The following is an 18,924-nucleotide window of genomic DNA, read 5'->3' on the forward strand; positions in this document are numbered from 1 at the left end:
AAACTTAAAAAGCAAAATGAAAGGGTAAAAGTAAAACCTTGTAAGAGTGAAAGGAAGGAGGTGTCTGGGAACCTATAAATCAGGAAAGAAGCAAGGAGGTGGGGCAGGGACACACTAGCCAGAGACTAAAAGAAAAACTAAAAACTAGGAAAGAAGTTAAATGTGGTACAACATCCCTAAAACCCTAGTCCTTGAGAGGATGAAATACAACAAACAGTGTAAGTTTGTGGCCCACTGTCTCAAAACACAATGGAACAATCATATGGACACACACACACACACATACACACACTCACACACACACCCCTCCAAAAAGAAAGAACTGTGAAAAGAGAACTAATCAAAGTTAAGAGCATGTGGGGGTGAGGGGAAAGAGAAAAAGAGATAGGTATCAGAAACCTAACTGTGTAGCTGTCATCTCTCCTACTCCGTTGACAACTCACTTCCAAGAGTACAGGCAAAAACCTTACTGACAATCAGTTGAAAGACCTACTGTAAAAGGCTGAGTGGTAACAGGACATGCTTTTAATCCCAGCATTTGGAATTGAAGTGGCTGGAGGATCCGAGTTCAAGGGTAGCCTGGTCTAGAGGGAGATGGCCAGGGCTACACAGAGAAATTCAGACTTGAAAGAAAGAAAGAGAGATAGAGATAGAGATGGGGGAACGGATGGACAGAAAGACAGACAGACATAACCTGTAATAAATGGGCTGTGAAAATGCTCAGTGGATAAAGGGTCTTGCCACAAACACACAAAAACCTAAATCAGGTCCCCAGAACCTATGTAAAAGTCACGTGCTAGCGCTGCATTAGAAACCTAACTATACATTAAGTTTAGGTTTCTGCCCAGCACTGGGACTATGTGTGGTGAGGGAGACAAGCAGCTCCCTGGAGTTCATTAGCCAGCCAGTTATCGAGCTCCAAGTTCTGTGAGTTCTATCTCAAAGTAATCTCCCTTTTGACCTTCCCACTCTTGGGGAATCTTTTTTTTTCTTTTTCCTAGTAAGTCTGTTCACTTTACTAAAAGTGGAAAGAAAAAGTGAGGGGAGAAAAGATAGTTCAGTAGGTCTGATGTGCAAACCAGTTACTCTGAGTTCAATCCCTGGGACCTACATAAAAGTGGGAAGAGAACTCCACAAAGTTGTCATGCGCACACACCCACCCACAAACATCATGCATGCTCAAGAGCATAAATAATGTGAGAATGACTAAGGAAGACACTTGAATAAAAGTATCACTTTTACCCACGCATACATTATAAACACATGCCACCATGCTCATGTGCCCAAACCCATGCCCATGAACACACACGCACATATCTTCCACCACCACCACCACCACCACCACCACCACCACCACCACCACCACCACCACCGTAACATTGCAGTCTACCTGACTTTAAATTTTTTATGACGTTTCTTTGTGTGAATGAACAAATAAATCAGAGGAAATCTCATCCAAGTCTGATCTCTTTCCACCAGAGTACTGAACTCATGGTATCAGGCTTGTGGCAAGCACCTGTAGTCACTGAGCTATCTACCTCCTCAGTTCTCCTCCTGACTTTACACTACTTTAAGCCTTGCTGTTTTAAGGTATTCTGAGTCTCTGTTTAAAAGATATATTCGGGCTGGAGAGATGGCTCAGTGGTTAAGAGCACCCGACTGCTCTTCCAGAGGTCCTGAGTTCAATTCCCAGCCACCACATGGTGGCTCACAACCATCTGTAAAGAGATCTGATGCCCTCTTCTGGTGTATCTGAAGACAGCCACAGTGTACTTATATATAATAAATGAATAAATCTTTAAAAAAAAAAGAAACTAATTGACTAATTGTTTTAGGGGTTGGGGATTTAGCTCAGTGGTAGAGCGCTTGCCTAGGAAGCGCAAGGCCCTGGGTTCGGTCCCCAGCTCCGAAAAAAAAGAACACACACAAAAAAAAGATATATTCATTGTATTTATGTGTACAAAGTGTTCTGCCTGGATGTATGTCTGTATTGCAAATGTAGGAAGTGCCTGGAGCAGCCAGACAAGATGTAGGATCTCCTGGAATGGGAGCTATAGATAGTTGTGAGGAGCCATGGGAGTGCTGGGAACTATACAGGGGTCTTCTGCAAGCACAGCTGTATTCTTAGCCACTGAACTACCTCTCCAGCCCTTCTACACTGAAACTTATGAACAGACGTCCACACTATCCATAAGGACTTCTTTTTAAATTTTACTCTTGTAGTGTTTCAAATTCCTCAGTGAACAGCAAGTCTGTAATAGAGGTGACAGGTCCATTAGGAAGAGCAACCAGCAGCAAACCCTTAGACAGTATTATCCTCAAGAAGGTACATGGAGACTCCCAAGAAACTGCTGACCAGCAATGGTGGCACACACTTAATATTCAGGCAATTAGATCTCTTGAGTTCTAGGCCAGCCTAGACTACAGAGTGAGTTCCAGGACAGCCATGGCTACACAGAGAAACCCTGTCTGAAAAACTAAAAGATCAGCAGGCCTAGCAAAATACTAAGACCTTTAAACCCAGCACCTAGGAGACAGGTGGACCTTTTTCAGTTCAAGGGCAAGGACTGTTACATAGTTAGATCCTATCTTAAGAAAGAAAAGACTCTAACACAAGATATCACATTAGTGTTGGTGTTAATAGTTAAACATGGTGTCTCATGCTTTTAATCACAGCACCTGAGAGATGGAGGCAGGATAACTTGGAGCTCAAAGCCAATTTCAACTATAGAGAGCACAAGCCTAGCCTGAGATAGTCTCAAAAAAGACAGATGGAAAGAAGAATTGGATATCAACAGAAGCTTAGAGAACTGCTTACAGAGTGACTTCAGATACAGACTTTGGGGAGAAAGGCAGACAAGATGTGGCTAGTGATGCAGAACCGTACTACAAACATGAAGTAGCACCGAAGTCCTCTGCAAATCTCCTGTCTACCTTGTCCCAAAAGTATGACTCAGACTAACCAGCAAAAATGGCCTTACAACCTGGCAAGACAGCTCAGTGAATACAGGCACTCACTACCAAGCCTGACAGCCTTGGAGTTTAATCCATAGGACCCTCACAATGAAAAAAGGAAGACCAACTGCAAGTTGGTGCTTGATCTTCTTGTGCATGCTGTAGCACATGTGACCTGTACAAACAAATTCAATACATTTTTTTGAAAAAGAAATTGTGTCCCCCCCTCCCCACCAAATGGGACCTTACTATATAAAAGAATAATTATCACAAACCAGATTACATCTTTAACCCAAGTACATGGGAGGCAGAGGTAGGCAGCCTCTGAGTTCAAGGCCAGCCTAGTTTACACAGTGTTCGAGGACAAGCAGGGTTATGTAGAGAGACCCTGTCTCAACGACGACAACAACAACAGCAAACCCCTAATTATCACAAACCAGTAAAATACAAGGCTCTTTTGAGATGGTAGTGAACACCTATAATCCCCTCTGGAATGGGAGATGGAGTATCAGGAATTCAAGGTCATATTCCTGGACACATAGTTTGAGGTTAGCCTGGCCATCAAGAGACACTATCTCAAAAAAACAAACAAAAATCACACAACAAAAAAACAACTTGTAGGCCAGTTCAAAGCCAGTCTGGAATATATACCAAAAAGAAAGTTTCAGAAATGGAGTGGGGGACGACCTCTAAAACACACAGAACTGGGGCTGGGGATTTAGCTCAGTGGTAGTGCGCTTGCCTAGGAAGCGCAAGGCCCTGGGTTCGGTCCCCAGCTCCGAAAAAAAGAACCAAAAAAAAAAAAAAAAAAAAAAAACCACACACACACACACAGAACTATGCTAATATACACCAATAGTTACTTTAAACAGTTTCAAAACATCTACAGATGTAAAATTTTACAATAGGATTGTGCCCTATGTTCTTACAATGACACTTTCTCAAGGTAGGAGATAAATACATTAGACTGTTGATCCAATATTTATATCCTCTGCAATTCCCTCTGCAAAAACTTCAAACTCAAGACGATGTCTTTAAAAAGAGGTTAAGAATGACCATGATGTGGTCCGACACTACACATCTTACTCTTTTTTTTTTTTCCTTTTTTTTGGAGCTGGGGACCGAACCCAGGGCCTTGCGCTTGCTAGGCAAGCACTTTACCACTGAGCTAAATCCCCAACCCCTTTACTCTTGTAAATAAACAAACTACAGAGGTAAACCAGTCATTATAGATTATTAAATATTTACTATTTAGTCCTATGCAGTAAAAAGTTCAATTACTCCTATACTGGTATAATTAGAACCAACTGGGCACTGTGGCATATCGCTATCATTCCAGTAATGCAGGAAGCTGAGCAAGAAAATCATGAAGTTCAAAGCAACCTGGGCAACACTGCAAGCCCCCAAAACAAAAGCAAACAAAATAGAGTGACAGATTTATGACAAGCCCATGTGTTTACCTCAAAATGAGACACTATTAAATGTAGTAAAAGTCAGTGAGATCTTTGACAAAACAGTCAGGAACAAACCTAACTGGAAATGAGCCTATGCAGATAACTCTCAAAATTCTATCATTAGTCTTGACTAAAAATTAAGCCTTAAAAGCTAACAGTGAATTCAGTTTACTATTTTAAGAACCACTACACTGCCAAGTATGGTGGTTCACACCTTCAATCCCAGCACTCAGGAGGAAGAGGCAGGCAGATTATCTGGGGGGGGGGGGGGGAACCAACACAAAAAAACCACTACACTACACCAATACAGTTAAGATGCAATGTATAACACTACACTATTACAGTTAGGATACAATGTCTCTGTACTCCCATCATCCCATGGATTTAGTCACCACTACCAACACCAAGGACCTTTATTAGTTATCCTTTCACTCCAGAACTTACACCAATCAAACAGGTTATTTTCTTCATCAGTTTGTATGCAACATACAGAATGACAAGGTATTAAGCATAAGACAGAATTTTAGCCCAAAATAAACTCTAGTGTACATATTTGCCATTCTTAAGAAATTACTACATAAGTAACGAAACTAACTTTTCAAACAAAATGACAATGAACAACCCTTGATTAATTATTCTAGGTATCATCAAAACAACTCTGCTTGGTTTTAACTTTAGTTATACCCTTTTATCTGATTGTGGCATTATGATAGATTGGGACTTAGCAATACAACATTAAGTGATAAAATATGGGGCTAATATTTTATTTACTACAAAAACTATATATAGTCGAGTGGTGGTATGCCTATATATATAGGGTGGTTAACCCTAGCACTTGAGGAGGCAGAGGAAAATGGATCTTTTAGAGTTCCAGGTCAGCCTGGTCTACAGGGTAAGTTCCAGAACAGCTAGGGCTATATAGAGAAATCCTGCCTCAGAAACAAACAAATAAATAAGAATTAAAATTAAATGTAATTTTAAAAGTATATCAAATAACCTGGGGTTATATTTTTACCGAGTTTTAAAAAAAACCGAGGTCAGTCACATAAAACCAATACCAAAGTTGATGAATAATTTATTTACTATTTGTTGATCTTCAGCTCAACTCTTGAAGAGTCCCCTATGGTGATATATCTATAATGTATTCCTACTCTTAAGTACTTAACCAAAGATGTATCAATAGCCTAGTACTTTTGACAATATGAATGTGATCACAGGTTGTAAGCTCATCTTAAAAGGAGCTTGAAAAAGCATTTAACAAGGATAACATGGTGCCAATTCCAATTTTGTATCCACAGCATTTTCCCCTTTCGTGTATCTCTCAGCTATTTTAAACTGAGAGAACACTGAAGAATATTTTAAAGTACAATCAAGTAACAATCATTTTACCATAGATCACAAAATTTATAAAGAATTTCTATTTCTGCCTTTTAAAAAATAAGTCAGACCTTAATTCTTTTTTCACCTGCTGGTAATGGAAAGACAAAAGTCCTAAAGACTCATCAGACCCAAATACTTTTCTCAAGGTTCCGTTTTCTCATGAAGCTGATGCAAGTTAGCTTCGGATTTATGTGAGCAAGGGAGACAAATTAAGACTTGAAGCACAGGGGTCTGATCTTTGGAAGGTATCTACGTGTGGGGGAAAAAATAGAAACACCGCTCGTCCCTCAATTTTGCTTTTTCAGTCTCAATTTTCTCTCTGCAATACCCAGAAAAAGCACAAGTTCCTCTGAATGCCTGTCTCTACACGGGAGGTCTGGTACAGAAACACACCCCCAACTACCGAAATAGCTCAAGGTGGTCCTTAAGACTCAAGCCTGTTCAGAAACTGTTTGCTTTCTTGGGTTAAAGAAGGGCGATTACAGGTTTTGGCGGCAGGATTTATCAAGCAGCAGAGTGCCTACCAAGAAGCCAGAGACTAAGCTCCATCTAGTCCCAGGAACCGCCCCCTGGGAGGCTAGACTGCCCTCGGTACTTCCCTGGCCGCCTCCACTCGGGAGCGGCCGAGCCGGGTCAGGCTCCTCCGAGCGGCTTCCGGGTCCTCCAGGACTCTAGCCCACACCCGGCCCGCCCCCGGCCCCGCTCAGTTCGGCTCGGCTCTGCGCCCTTTGCCCCGTCTCCGCCCCGCTCAGTGGCCCCCCAGCCCCGTCCCCTCCCATCTAATATGGCCGCCCCACCGGCCCAACCCCCAGCACAACCTAACTTACTGGGGGCCCGCGGCACCGCCTCCCTGCGCCCATTGGCGCCACGGCCCCCGCTCGCCTCCTCCATTGGACAGCATCGGCCGCCACTCGTCAGCGAGGGCTCCGCCTCCGGACCTTTCAAGCTGCTTAGAGAGGACATATAAACAAATCCCGAGAGGGAGGCCCCCGTCGCCCGCCGCCTCCGGGGAGGGGCCGGGGGGAACAGCAGCCCCACGACGCCCCTGCCCTGAGTTCTCCCGGCCCACTCCTCCGTCCCTGGCCTTCCGAGCGCCAGCTGTGCCGGTCTCCCTCACACGCCCCTCTCCTCCCCTCCCTCCCGGCCCCTCCCACCCGCTCGCCGCTCTGACAGGCCGGTTGCCGGCAGTCGCGGTCTCCGGTTCCCGGGAGCGCAAAGGGCACGGCCCTAACGGGGCCGCCCGCCCGTGCGTGCCCGTCTTTTATATAACGGTCGGCCGCGGGGACAGCCCGGTCCGGCTCGCATCGGCGACCCCGTTCCGCGCGCCCTCGGCCCGGCGGCCCCCGCCCCGCTTGCCCGGAGCCGGGCACCCGCGCCTCACTCCCGCGGTTCTCTGCCGCCACATCCCGCCTGCCCGTGCGGCCGCTCGGCACTCACCTGAGGCTGAAAGCGGTTCAGGCACTAGGTCCGGCCGCGTTGCAGCGGCCGCGGCCCCTCTCCATGCTGCCTCGGTTTGTTTTGTTTATGTCCTTCCTGACGGGTTCCCGGAAATCGCGTGACTCGCCCCCCTCACGTGGGCCGCGGCGAGGAGGAGGAGGGAGGCGGGGGCCCGCCGCCCCAGGCCAATCGCAAGGCGCCCTGAAGTCTGGCCAATCAGGGGCTCAGCCCGGCTGGCGCCCTGTCACGTGACACCCGAGGGGCGGGTTGCTGGGGAAAACCAGGAAGAGAGGGCGGAGCGGGGGCTCGGAGACTGCTGCTGAGCGTGGGCGTGGGCCGCTGGGGATGGCAAGCAGCGAGCTAGCGTTCGCGCGTGATGTTCTTTTCAGAGGCTTCCATATTCAGTCTGTCTGTAGACTCAGAACTAAGATGAGAACCGAGGATTCTGAATACCCACTTTACAGTTTAACTGAACCATGGGAGATTAAAGGAATATTAATTAGTAGGGGGCTACATCGACATTCTGTTTAGTAAATGACGTTCGTGTTCCCCGATAGAATTGGCCTTCAGTTGTTTATTCATTAATCAACTCATATTTATTGAGTCTGGATCCCCAGACCTTGAGTCAGCTGCGGGCATCTTCGGGATAGGACCCCTGTATTCAGCTGTACAAACTGCTACTAGATGCTCTACGGACAAGGCTGTTTAACAAGTGATGATGTGATTGATTTATGCCTCTTAATCCGGTTGACAGTTGATCGGATGTGTAGTTTGGGGTAGGTTCATTATCCCAAATAGTTCTCCCAACAGACACAATAAGAACCATTTTTCAAAAGAAAAGAAAACCCTCAGAATTATTGTTCAAAGAAATAACCTACCTAATTATCACAGCCTGTTTCCAGGATTCTCTTTATCTCTGGATCTTCCTGTCTTAGTCTTCTGGGTGTGGGGTTACTGGTCTGCACACAGAAAATGTATTTTCTTAAGCATAGGAAAAGAAGATTAAAGGACAGAGAAACTTCATCAGATTCCCTTCGAATATGAGCTTTGCATTGGGAGAACCCGTGGCTTCAAAGCAGGCAGGGATCGAGGAAGGGGGTGTTGTAGTTGACCCCTGTGATCTCAGCACTGGAGAGGTGAGAGCAGGAGGATTGAAGTTTATTCCTAGCTACACCGAATTACATGCAAGGTCTTTATAAGAGCAGGTCTCAAAACACCCATAAGCTCCCTGCCAAAATAAGAAAGCCCTCCCCCATGCACATAGATCCAGGCAACAGTAGAGCAACCTTCCTAATACTGTGACCCTTGAATGTTCCTCATGCTGTAGTGACCCCAACCATAAAATTATTTTCATTGCTACTTCATCACAGTAATTCTGCTACTCTTATAAATCGTAATATAAATAACTGTGTTTTCTGATGGTCTTAGGCAACCCCTGTGAAAGGGTCATTCGACCTCCAAAGGGGTCACAATCCACAGGTTGAGAACCACTGTGGTAGCATCTCACTGTTACAGTCATGGGCTGGGATGAGACGTGATGACACACATCTGTGACTCCAGCACTGGGGAGTCACAGGCAGGTGGGTCTCCATTCAAGGCAAACAGGAGCCACATTGTAATTTGCTCCCTGATTCAAAAGCAAGCAACCATGGATTTGGGAATAAAAAGTTTACCTAGATCATAATCCTGACAAAGGTTGGGTGGGACTAGTAATGTCCCCTTGTCCTCCACCCTCCATGTTAGACATATTATATAGCCGGTCACTATGTCACTGGCTTAGTAATAACCTGGATTGGAATCCTTGTGTCACCACATGTGGACCATGAAGGTAAATTTCTACGTTTGTAAAAATGGGATTGGTGTAAGAATTGGGTCAAATAATTTACATAGGGTTGGTAAGATGGCTTAGCGGGTACAGCACTTATCACACAAATGTGAGGACCTGAATTTGAATCTCCAGAAACCTACGTTAAAGCTGGCTGTGTATCGGGAACAGCTGTAATCCCAGCATCCTTCAGGGAGATGGGAGTCTGAGACAGGAGACCCCAGAAACTCACAGGCCGGCCGGCCAGCCTGACGCGCAGTGATGGTGAGACCCTATCTCAAACAGTGTGGACACTGGAACACACGTGCATGCCTGCATTCATGAGTTTAAGCAAACACATGCACACACACAAACTGTATCCACAGATGCATATACATAATATAAAAATGCCAGAGCGCCTGCCACATAGTTAGTACATAGTGAACAGCAGTAACATCCCAAGGGCATCGTTGGAAGACCAGCTAGCTGTAGACCGAATAGCACATGAGGAAAATCCTAGGCGACTCAACAATTTAACAGCCACTAGACCAAGCTAACCTCAAACTCGTGACAATCTTCCTGCCTCTGCCTCCTGAGCACATGTACTACAAGTATGAACCACCATGTCGGGCTGAAACAAATTTTTGGGACTTCAGATGAATAGGTAACTGTAAATCTCTCCCCCAATATGCCAACCACAAATAGGACCCTGATGTCCAACGAGGCAATGAGTAGTTACCACACGGGAACTAAAAGGATTATAATTACCTCGTTAAGTCTGACCAAAGCTCCTTCTAGTTTTCCCCATTAGGTGGAATTGAAAGTTGGTGGGGAAAATCCATAATAAAATTGGCTTGGGGAATTGGAGCCAGGTTCCCTGGACTTGTTTCTGTGGGGCTCATGCTTTCAAATGCCAGGAGTTTGACCCTTGCTTATTTATCTTCTCAGAGTTCGATCTTTGGAAGCTCTACTGCAGAAGGCTGGCCCTTCTGCTGTCACACTACCTACCTTTCAGACACAGGCATTTGTATATCTGCAAATACAAGTTCCTATCCTATCACAGGGCCCTGCCATGAGTGGCGTCTACTGATCAGTTACACTGTTGTCCAGTCTTCATGTTTTCTGTTATCTAGGAAGGGAGGGAGTTTGGGCAATGGAGACTTTCTATCAAGGTCTGTTATTGACTATACCCTGCTCTGAATGGAGTCAAACACAAGCTCCTAATTGATCAGTGGTTTTGGGGCGGGGGCTTGATGCAGCCAGATTCTACCACAGAGTTGGCAGAAAGACTGTGGGATAGTGTTGGCTTGAGGGGTAAAAGGTTTTTTCCTAGCCACAAAGTGGTGACCAGCTGACGTGCCATTTCCAAAAGTGTGTAATGATGCTCCTAAGGAAAGTTTATGTCAAGAGGCTGAATCAGAAAATCAAGAGTTTTCCACAAAGGTGAGACAATGGCACAAGCAAGAGATACACTGGATGCCACTAAATTCTCCAAAATAATTTAAAAGCTCAGAAAGAAGCAGGCACAGTGGCTCATGCCTCTATTCCAGTAGGTCAGTCAGGACTACATAGTGAGCATGGATCTTGCCTCAAAAAACCCAAAGTACAAAAATGTATTTGATGAGCATTAACTCGCTAGGGCTCTGCGGAGGCTTCTCAGGTATTCGCTGTGTACATGGACATCTCCCTCACTTTAAACCTTAAGTGCAGGAGGCTGGAGCAAGTGAACAGCTTGAGGCCAGGGCTTTAGGATCAGCCTGGGTAACTCTGTATTCATTCCCTCTCAGAAATAGAAAGGAATGGTGACACACATCTTTAATCCCAGTATTGAGGAGGGGGAGGCAGACCTATGTGAGTTCTAGGCCAGCCAGAGAGACACAGTAAGATACTGTTCTCAAAAACGCATACACAAACAAACAAATGAAAACAAAATTTGGCCTAGTTTGAGCTATGAGATCCAAGGCAGCCGGGTTTCCAGCTGTTCTCCATCATTCTTTATGATCCTGTGTGCACTAGTAGAGAATTAAAAGTTAAAAGGAGTGCCCAGCCATGCAAAGTAGTGCTGGCATGTGCAACCAAAAATTCAGGTGACATGAAAAACAGAGAAATTATTATTCTTTTTTTAAAAAATCATCTGTCGAAAGCCTAGCATTTTCTCACTATTTCTGATTGTTTGGAAGCAGGGCCTTACGTGCCTAAGGCTGTCCTTGAACTCCTGATCCTCTTGCCTCTGAATCCCAAGTGCTGGGATCACAGGTGGGCACCAGCACACCCAGCCCTACACTGCCTTATGACCTAAACATTATGCTGCGTGTGAACCCTCATTAGCAGACTGGGTTCTGCTTGCTGACTCCCGACACATCTTTTTAAGTGTCAGCCTTTTGGGACTAAGCGTTTCTCTCTGGACAATCTGGACTGTGGGATACGGTCAGACGTCACAGCTTCAAAAGTGGGACTAATTAACTCAAACCTGGCCGATCTCCAGGAAAAGCCTTGTCGCTCTGACATTTGGCACCGACTTTTTCTTAAGAAGATGGCAGTCTTGCTGAGTAGCCTAACAGAGACTCATTGACGCTGGTAACTGGATCCCATCCCTCATTCATCTCATCTAAGATGTATTCTTTTTTTTTTTTTTCTTTTTTTCAGAGCTGGGGACCGAACCCAGGGCCTTGAGCTTCCTAGGCAAGCGCTCTACCACTGAGCTAAATCGCCAACTGCCTAAGATGTATTCTTTGGGGGAGAACTTGTCCCCTCGGAGGTCTCACAATGGGACAGTGTCCTTATTTGATAGCTCTGAGTGTCAGTTTCTCTTTCTCTCTAAAAATACCAAGTTCGGCCTGAAACACCCCATTATTTATCTATCCTGATTCCTCAGTCTACCCCACACTCAGCAGCAGGCCTGCCATTGCATAGGACAGACTTGTGGATCTGATGAACCAAGAGATCCAAACCCTAGCCCATCTTCCAAGGTGCAAGACCCATCTAAGCACAGCATATAACACTTGTGATACTCATGCTGCGCATGCTGGAGCTATTCGTCAGTGCGCCAAGTGGGCATTCGAGACAGCTACTGAGTTAGACAGCCAAGCCTATCTTTACTGACGACCCAGGGGAAGGAGAGAAATGGACATTTGTTTGTGAAATACTGAACGTGTACACAGGAGACACTGTCCTCCCCTTGAAGGACCTCAGATACTAGTGAGGGGAGATGATCAATCTCATAAGAAGGGACCCTCACGCTGACGGGAGTGTGGGCCACAGGCTTCAGTGCCCTTTTCTGTCAGCTTACTCCTGCAAATTCCTAGCCCATCTGATACTACATCCCTCTCCCCACTTGCCTCCCAGGTTGATCTGAAAGACTATTGGTACATAAGAGGCTCCCCCATCTCCGCCTCTCAGGGAGAAATGTGACCAGAAACTTCTTAGGAGAGAAAACAATGTCTTCTGGCAGAGCGGCTCCCTTATCTTTCACTGCGGCGTTCTTGTCAAAATTGTTTCATCTCTTTTGCTGACCGAACACTCCTGGGACAATGAATCAGGCTTTTAATTTTGTTTTATCAGTGCTGAGCTGAACATACACTGTTCTGCTCAGTGGCCGTACATGAGAGCAAACCGGGAGGCCGGGGAGTGAGAACAATCTAGCGTTTGTTGTAGAAAGACTCCCTACATACAGGTATAATAAGACTTTCTGCTGGCGAGGCCAGAGTGGGAGGATAAAAGCCAGAGTCAGAGGGACAGAAGATTAAGAGGCAGGAACCCAGACCCACAGCCACAATAGCTCTAACTAGGAGAGGAGGGAGAGGAGGCAGAGGAGGCTTGTTCCAAAAAACAAAACAAAACAAAACAAAAAAACAAAAAACAAAAAAACAAAACAACAACAACAAAAAAAAACCAAGCCTGGTCTAACCACAAGGCTAGCTTCTAGAGGGCAGGAAGTAAACAATTCAGAAAGATTTCTAAGGGAAAGAAGTAGTACTAAGTTAAGACAGGGGAGGGTAGAGCCGGGGGGGGGGGGGGGGGGGGCCTCTGTAACCCAAGGTTTGATTTAATGTAAATTTACAAGGTCGCAAGTCCCCCCCCCCCCCCAGATGCAGGAAAAACCCAGGACATGCCTATCAGCTATGCTGATGGCTTTTTAAGTTTTAGTTTCCCTTTTGTTTTCACAAAGCCCAGGCTCACTAAGTAATTAATGGGTTCGACAAACCACCGCTACATCACCAAGTTGCAAACATGATTAACAAGACATGAGTAGCAGTTGCAGATTTTTGTCAAGAGAGGGAATGCTAGGAGAAGGGCCAAGTCCCCATCTCCGCACTTAACCTAGCCTGCAAGGTGTCTCTCTCTAGGTCCCCCCAGGGGTAGCCTGCCTTTCCAAACAGTTCCTGCCTGCACCTGCTAATTAATACTGCACTGAAGTTTGCTCCCTTAGGTCAGGAGAGCCAGAAGAGTCTGCCCACAGAGCTGGCTGGAACTCACTGGCTCCTAGCAACTAGCGCCTGTCTGCCAGAGAGTCCCCTCTTCCCAGCCTGGCAGAGGAGGCAGCCACCCCTGTGAGAGTGGAGTAATGAGGGAACTGATGTGGGGATTAGAGCAAAGAGTAGAGCGGTTACCCCTTCTCTTAACAAGGGAGGTAAGGGCAGGGTTTAGGCTCCTGCAAACACCATGGGAGAAGGGAGGATCCAGCGGTGGGTTTCTTCTGTTCGGAGGGTTGATAACTGAGGAGCTGAGATCAGGAAGGAAGCAAAGTGCTCTACTGCTCTTTCTTTGCCTTGATCCAGCCCAGTCACAGTCTGGCAACATATACAACCAGCCTGGAACATGGCAAGCAATGCTGAAATGTTAGCTATTAATATTGTAATTATTTTGAGGAACAAAGGCTTGAACCCTACCCCAGGGCTCTGCTATGTTAGAGAAACACCCCACCCTGGCGTCTTTTATTTTTTTATGTGGAATAGGGTCTCACTAGATTGCACAAGCAGGCCTTAAACGTGTTCTTTCAGCCTTCTGAGAAGCTGGGAGTGAGGCAGGTACCACCACTGGCTGTTATCACTAATAAAAATGGTTCTGAACATTTCTGGGTGGGGGGAGGCTAAAGAACACCATAGATGCAGGAATTTAGGGATCCCACCTGGGAACCATGGAGCTCAGAGAGAGGCACCTTGTATGCAGGACCAGCTATATAATCTTCAGAGTCAAATAAGAAACGGAAAGGCCAGGACCCAGGCTCAAAAATGATGGACAGACCGAGACTGTCCTGGTGACGCACGCCTGCAATCCTAGGGACACTGGGACAGGAGGTTCAAGTTCAAGAACAGGTGGAGGTGGGGGAATTGGGACTGCAGCTCAGTGGCTATGCAGTTGCCTAATACAACACATGCACAAAGCTTTGGGTTTAGTACTAAGCACCATAAATACAGAAAAGAAGAGAAAAAGTATTCATTCTCTCTCTGTCTCTCTGTCTCTCTCTCTGTCTCTGTCTCTCTGTCTCTCTCTGTCTCTGTCTCTCTCTCTCTCTCTCTCTCTCTCTCTCTCTCTCTCTCTCTCTCTTCTATTTTTCTAGACAGGGTTTCTCATGTAACCTTGGCTACCCCAGAACTCACTCTGCAGACCAGGCTGGCCTCTGTTTCCTGCCTGCTGGGATTAAAGGTGTGCACCGCCACCACCTACATCACAGCTTTCAACACAGAAAGAGCATTGAAAAGTCTCTGTAGCTTTAGAGCACTTGTGGCATTACTTTGTGTTAACTCAATTCCCAAAGATCAGAATTTACTAAATTAGAAGTCATCTCCCATGAGATTCTTTTTTTTTTCCCCATAGTAACTTTAAGTAAATGAGCATCGCTGAATGCCTCCTGCAAGCTCGATTATGGGAATCAAATGCCAGAATAGGCCAGGCAGGTCTGGTGGCTCACTCCTAGAATCCAGGCAGGATTTCTAAGCATTCAAAGGATTCATCTATGCCGTGAGTTCTTAAGCAAGCCAGGGCCACACAATAAGACCTTGTCTCAAAAGAACCAACCAACCAAACTAACAAACCAAAACCAAATGACAACTGTGTCCACAGAGATAAGCAAAGATTGCTGTGAGAAGCCAGAGGCGCCAAGTACCCTTAGGAGAGATCTTGGGCTTTACAGAGCTGAGCTGAGCTGAGAGAAAGGAGGTGTTGCTGCCAAGGACAGACACTGGCCTAGAACTCAAGTTCCTCCTCCGCCAGTCTCCTTGAGTAGCTGGGATTACAGGCATGTGTCACCAGTCCCAGTAGGCTTCTAACAGGAGGTATGGCACATGTTTAGACACGAGGGAACCATCTGAGCTAGGGAAAGCTGTAAGTACCACGTAACTGAGAGGGGAGAAAGACCATGACTGATCAAGGGGAGGAGTTTTACCCTGGAAAAATGTCAAGGACACTCACTGGCAGCTTTGGGCCCTAAGAGCAGACTCTCCTGTGTTTTGGTTTATTTATTTGTTTATGTTTTAATTATCATGTGTGTATCTATATGTGGGTGTGGGCACTTGTGAGTCTAGGTATCCACAGAGGCCAGAATAGGGCATTGGATCCCCTGGAGCGGGAGTTATAGGTAGGAGTGAGTAGCTAATGTGGGTGTCAGGAACCAAGCTCAAGGTTTTTTTTGTTTTTTGTTTTTTTTTTCCAAGAGCAGTAATGCTCTTAACCAGTGAGTCATCTCTCTGGCCGTTCACTCAACTGCTGTTGCACCCGAGGCCCAAGCACTGGTAGATGGAATTGCCACATTGTTACAGGCTAGACAAACAACAGTGAGCCAAGGCAACCCCCAAAACAGCTCTAAAAGCACCAAGGTCTCAGAAGCCGGGTGAGACATGGGTATAGGGTGAGTTGAACAAAGTCTGGTTATTTATTCTTGGTTTAAATGTCCCCCAACGCGTTCTGTATCTAATGTAGGTCTCAGCTGAATGGTTGGACCCTTACCATGGTGTTTTGATGCCTTTGGGAAATGGTGGAGATTAAAACCTTTCTGGTGAAGCCTCTGTGCTGGAATCTCCTGGTTTTTATAGACTGGACGTGTCTCATCTTCTGCCGTGTGACACATTGTGCTGCCTTTGGACACTGTCCCTACTGTCAGCACCAGATGTGAGCACTATACTTCCTACCTCCAGAAGTGTAGGCTAGAATAAACCCTTTTTCTTTATAAAGTAGCCTGCCTTGTGTATTTCATTACAGTCCCCCAAATGGGCTTCTATAACTTAGGACTTTCAGGCAGCAGAGCCTCAGAGAGGAGAATTCGATACACCATTGGCCTGTTTTTCCAGTTACAATAGGATTGTGGTCTGTTTACTTCATAAGTTAATGTCCATACAATTTTTGATACATCATAGGGGAGGGTGGTGCTGACAGCTACCTGGGCCATGGGCCTTTCAGACAGCTCCTCCTTACAGACTTCTTCCTTGGCCTGCCTCTTGGGGAGGGGTGCATGAGTGTGACGACCACTAGACAGCTCCTTTCCTCACACAATCATGCATACACATGACCCCAGCTGTCTGTGTCACCTTCTTCCATTCTCATCTCCAGCTAGACCTTCTTGGCCTCCAGACCCCATGCAATGGAGTCCCGGTCATTATCTCACGCAGACACCTGAGCCCTGACTATTGCTGAACTTCACTCTGTGTCCTGATCACAGCTGAAATGCTGTAAGATCTGCTCTACCAGGGACCTGGATGCGATCCTTAGCCTCTCCCTGCTCTCCCCATCCCTGTCCTGCAGTCAGTCCATTGCCACTCTGATCCTTAGGAGCTGACAGCTATGGTCAAGGCAGCTGCTTCCCGGCTTCCATTTCTTTCAGTTTACCATATCCCTGCATGTTTACCTCTCCTGGGCCATGCAACCTCTTCTCTTCTCAGCCTGGAATTCTTTAAGCTCTCTCCTTCTATGAGTCTGCCACTAGAGGCCATTTTTTTTTCCTTCAAAATCCTTTCTCCCAGCATTAAAGCTTTACTTAGTAAATATATTTTCCTAGGAAGCACTGGATGGGGTGGGAGTTGGGGTAAACACATAAGGCAAACAGATTTAAAATTTTCAATTATGTGTACATGTGTTGTATGTGTCTGAGCACATATATATGGGTGCCAGCAGAGGTCAAAAGAGGGTGTCAGATCTCCTGCAACTAGATTTACAGGCAGTTTCGAGCCACCCAGTATGGGTGGGTGCTGGGGACTGAACTTGGGGCCTCAGGAAGAGCAGCTGTACTATCTCTCTAGCCGTTTCCCATTCCCAACACTCCCCAAACCCCATCCCCACAAAAAGGTCGATGGGGATCAAACTCAGGGTCTAAGCTTGCTAGACAAGCTCTGAACTACCCCTCCAGCCCTATAAACAACGCTTTATCATGTGTCTTCCTTGATGCACGGGGCAGGGTGACCAGTTTGTTTATCATTTGCATGTAGGCTCCCCCTGTACAAACAGGGGCTGGAAATACCAGCTGAAAGCACGGGGGGGGGGGGTGCTGAGAGAGTCGATCTCAGCTTCCTAAGTCTTACTTCCTCAAACACGGGCTTATAAAACATCTACCCAGTTTGTTCCACTTTGGACCGGCAGCCCACAGTAGTAGTGCTCTTGGTCAGTATGAAGACACTTTGGAAAACATGCCAAAATCCTGATGATAGTCTAAAACAGTCTTGTTTGGCTGGAACACTGGGGCTTTTCTTTAACCAGTGTGGGACCCCAGCACATTCACAGCCCCACATTTCCACTTTGTATGCAGGCAGAAATCAGCATCAATGTTCCCTTTCATCACCCCTACAAGGTCACTGTGAACACCTACACAAAAGGAAGCCCAGGAGAGGCCTCACACCCTGAAGGGTCTGACGTGCCAGGGCCGTTCACAAGGTCCCTGTGAGCCAACTGCTTTCTAGCTGACTCAGAATAGCTTCTGTGGCTCAGCAAATCTGACTTCACTTCCTCTGATCCTGAATGCTCAGGGGGTGTGGGGGAGGAGGGAAGTACTAACTTTTTTGACAGTAGTCCACAAGAAACACCCCCCCCCCCATTAAGAAAAGCATACATTAAGAAGAAATGTGGGCTGGAGAGATGGCTCAGTGGTTAAGAGCACTAACTACTCTTCCGGAGGTCCTGAGTTCAAATCCCAGCAACCACATGGTGGCTCACAACCATCTGTAATGGGATCTGATGCCCTCTTCTGGTGTGTCTGAAGACAGTGACAGTGTACTCACATACAGAAAATAAATAAATAAATCTTTTTAAAAAAAGAAGTAATGCATGCTTTGGGACAACTTGAAAACGCTACAAAATTGTGAAAGAAGTAATCATTTATGATAGTACGGTGGACTACTTCCTACCATGCATTTGTCATTGAACATTTATAATCCACAGTTATTGTCTTCTAATATTCTAACTTATCAATAAATGGTTTTTTTTTATTAAATTATTACATTTGTGTTGGTTGAGACAGGATCTTGCTATGTAGTACAGGCTGGTCTGGAATTCACTCTGCAGCCCAGGCTGGTCCCTGATTTGAGACTCTCCCACTTCCCAGGGACTTACAGGCATGCATTACACTTGCCTTTTAAATGTATTGTTTCCTTCGGGGCTGGCCAGATGGCTCAGTGGTTAAGACACTACGGTTCCTCCGGAGGACCTGGGCTTGGTTCCCAGCACCCACACGGTGGTTCACAACCACCTACAACTCCAGACAAGGGGATCTGATGCCATCTTTTGGCCACCAAGGTGACACACATATGGTACCCGGAAATATATGCAGGCAAAATATCCACACACATAAAAACATTTTCAAAAGTTAAAAATGAAACATTTCTGTATGTGTGTGTGGGCGTGTCTATATACCACATGTAAGTAAGGGTCTAAAAGGCCAAAAAAGGCTATTGTATTTCCTGAGTTGGGTTA

General features: G+C 46.0%; 1 protein-coding gene across 9 annotated transcripts in view; it reads right to left on the reverse strand.

Moving 5' to 3' along the window:
- Positions 1-7,351, reverse strand: part of Crebrf (CREB3 regulatory factor) — a 58,392-nt gene extending 51,041 nt beyond the window's left edge. For 4 of the 9 annotated variants that reach the window (XM_087571569.1, XM_087571568.1, XM_087571570.1 and 1 more), the window contains exon 1: positions 7,227-7,351. The gene's annotated coding sequence lies outside the window, so the exon portion shown is untranslated. 9 annotated transcript variants of the gene reach the window in all.
- Positions 7,352-18,924: the final 11,573 nt, after the last annotated feature.

This window comes from Rattus norvegicus, chromosome 10 (assembly GCF_021556685.1).
Source record: "Rattus norvegicus strain SHRSP/BbbUtx chromosome 10, alternate assembly SHRSP_T2T, whole genome shotgun sequence".
NCBI classification, from domain to species: Eukaryota; Metazoa; Chordata; class Mammalia; order Rodentia; family Muridae; genus Rattus; species Rattus norvegicus.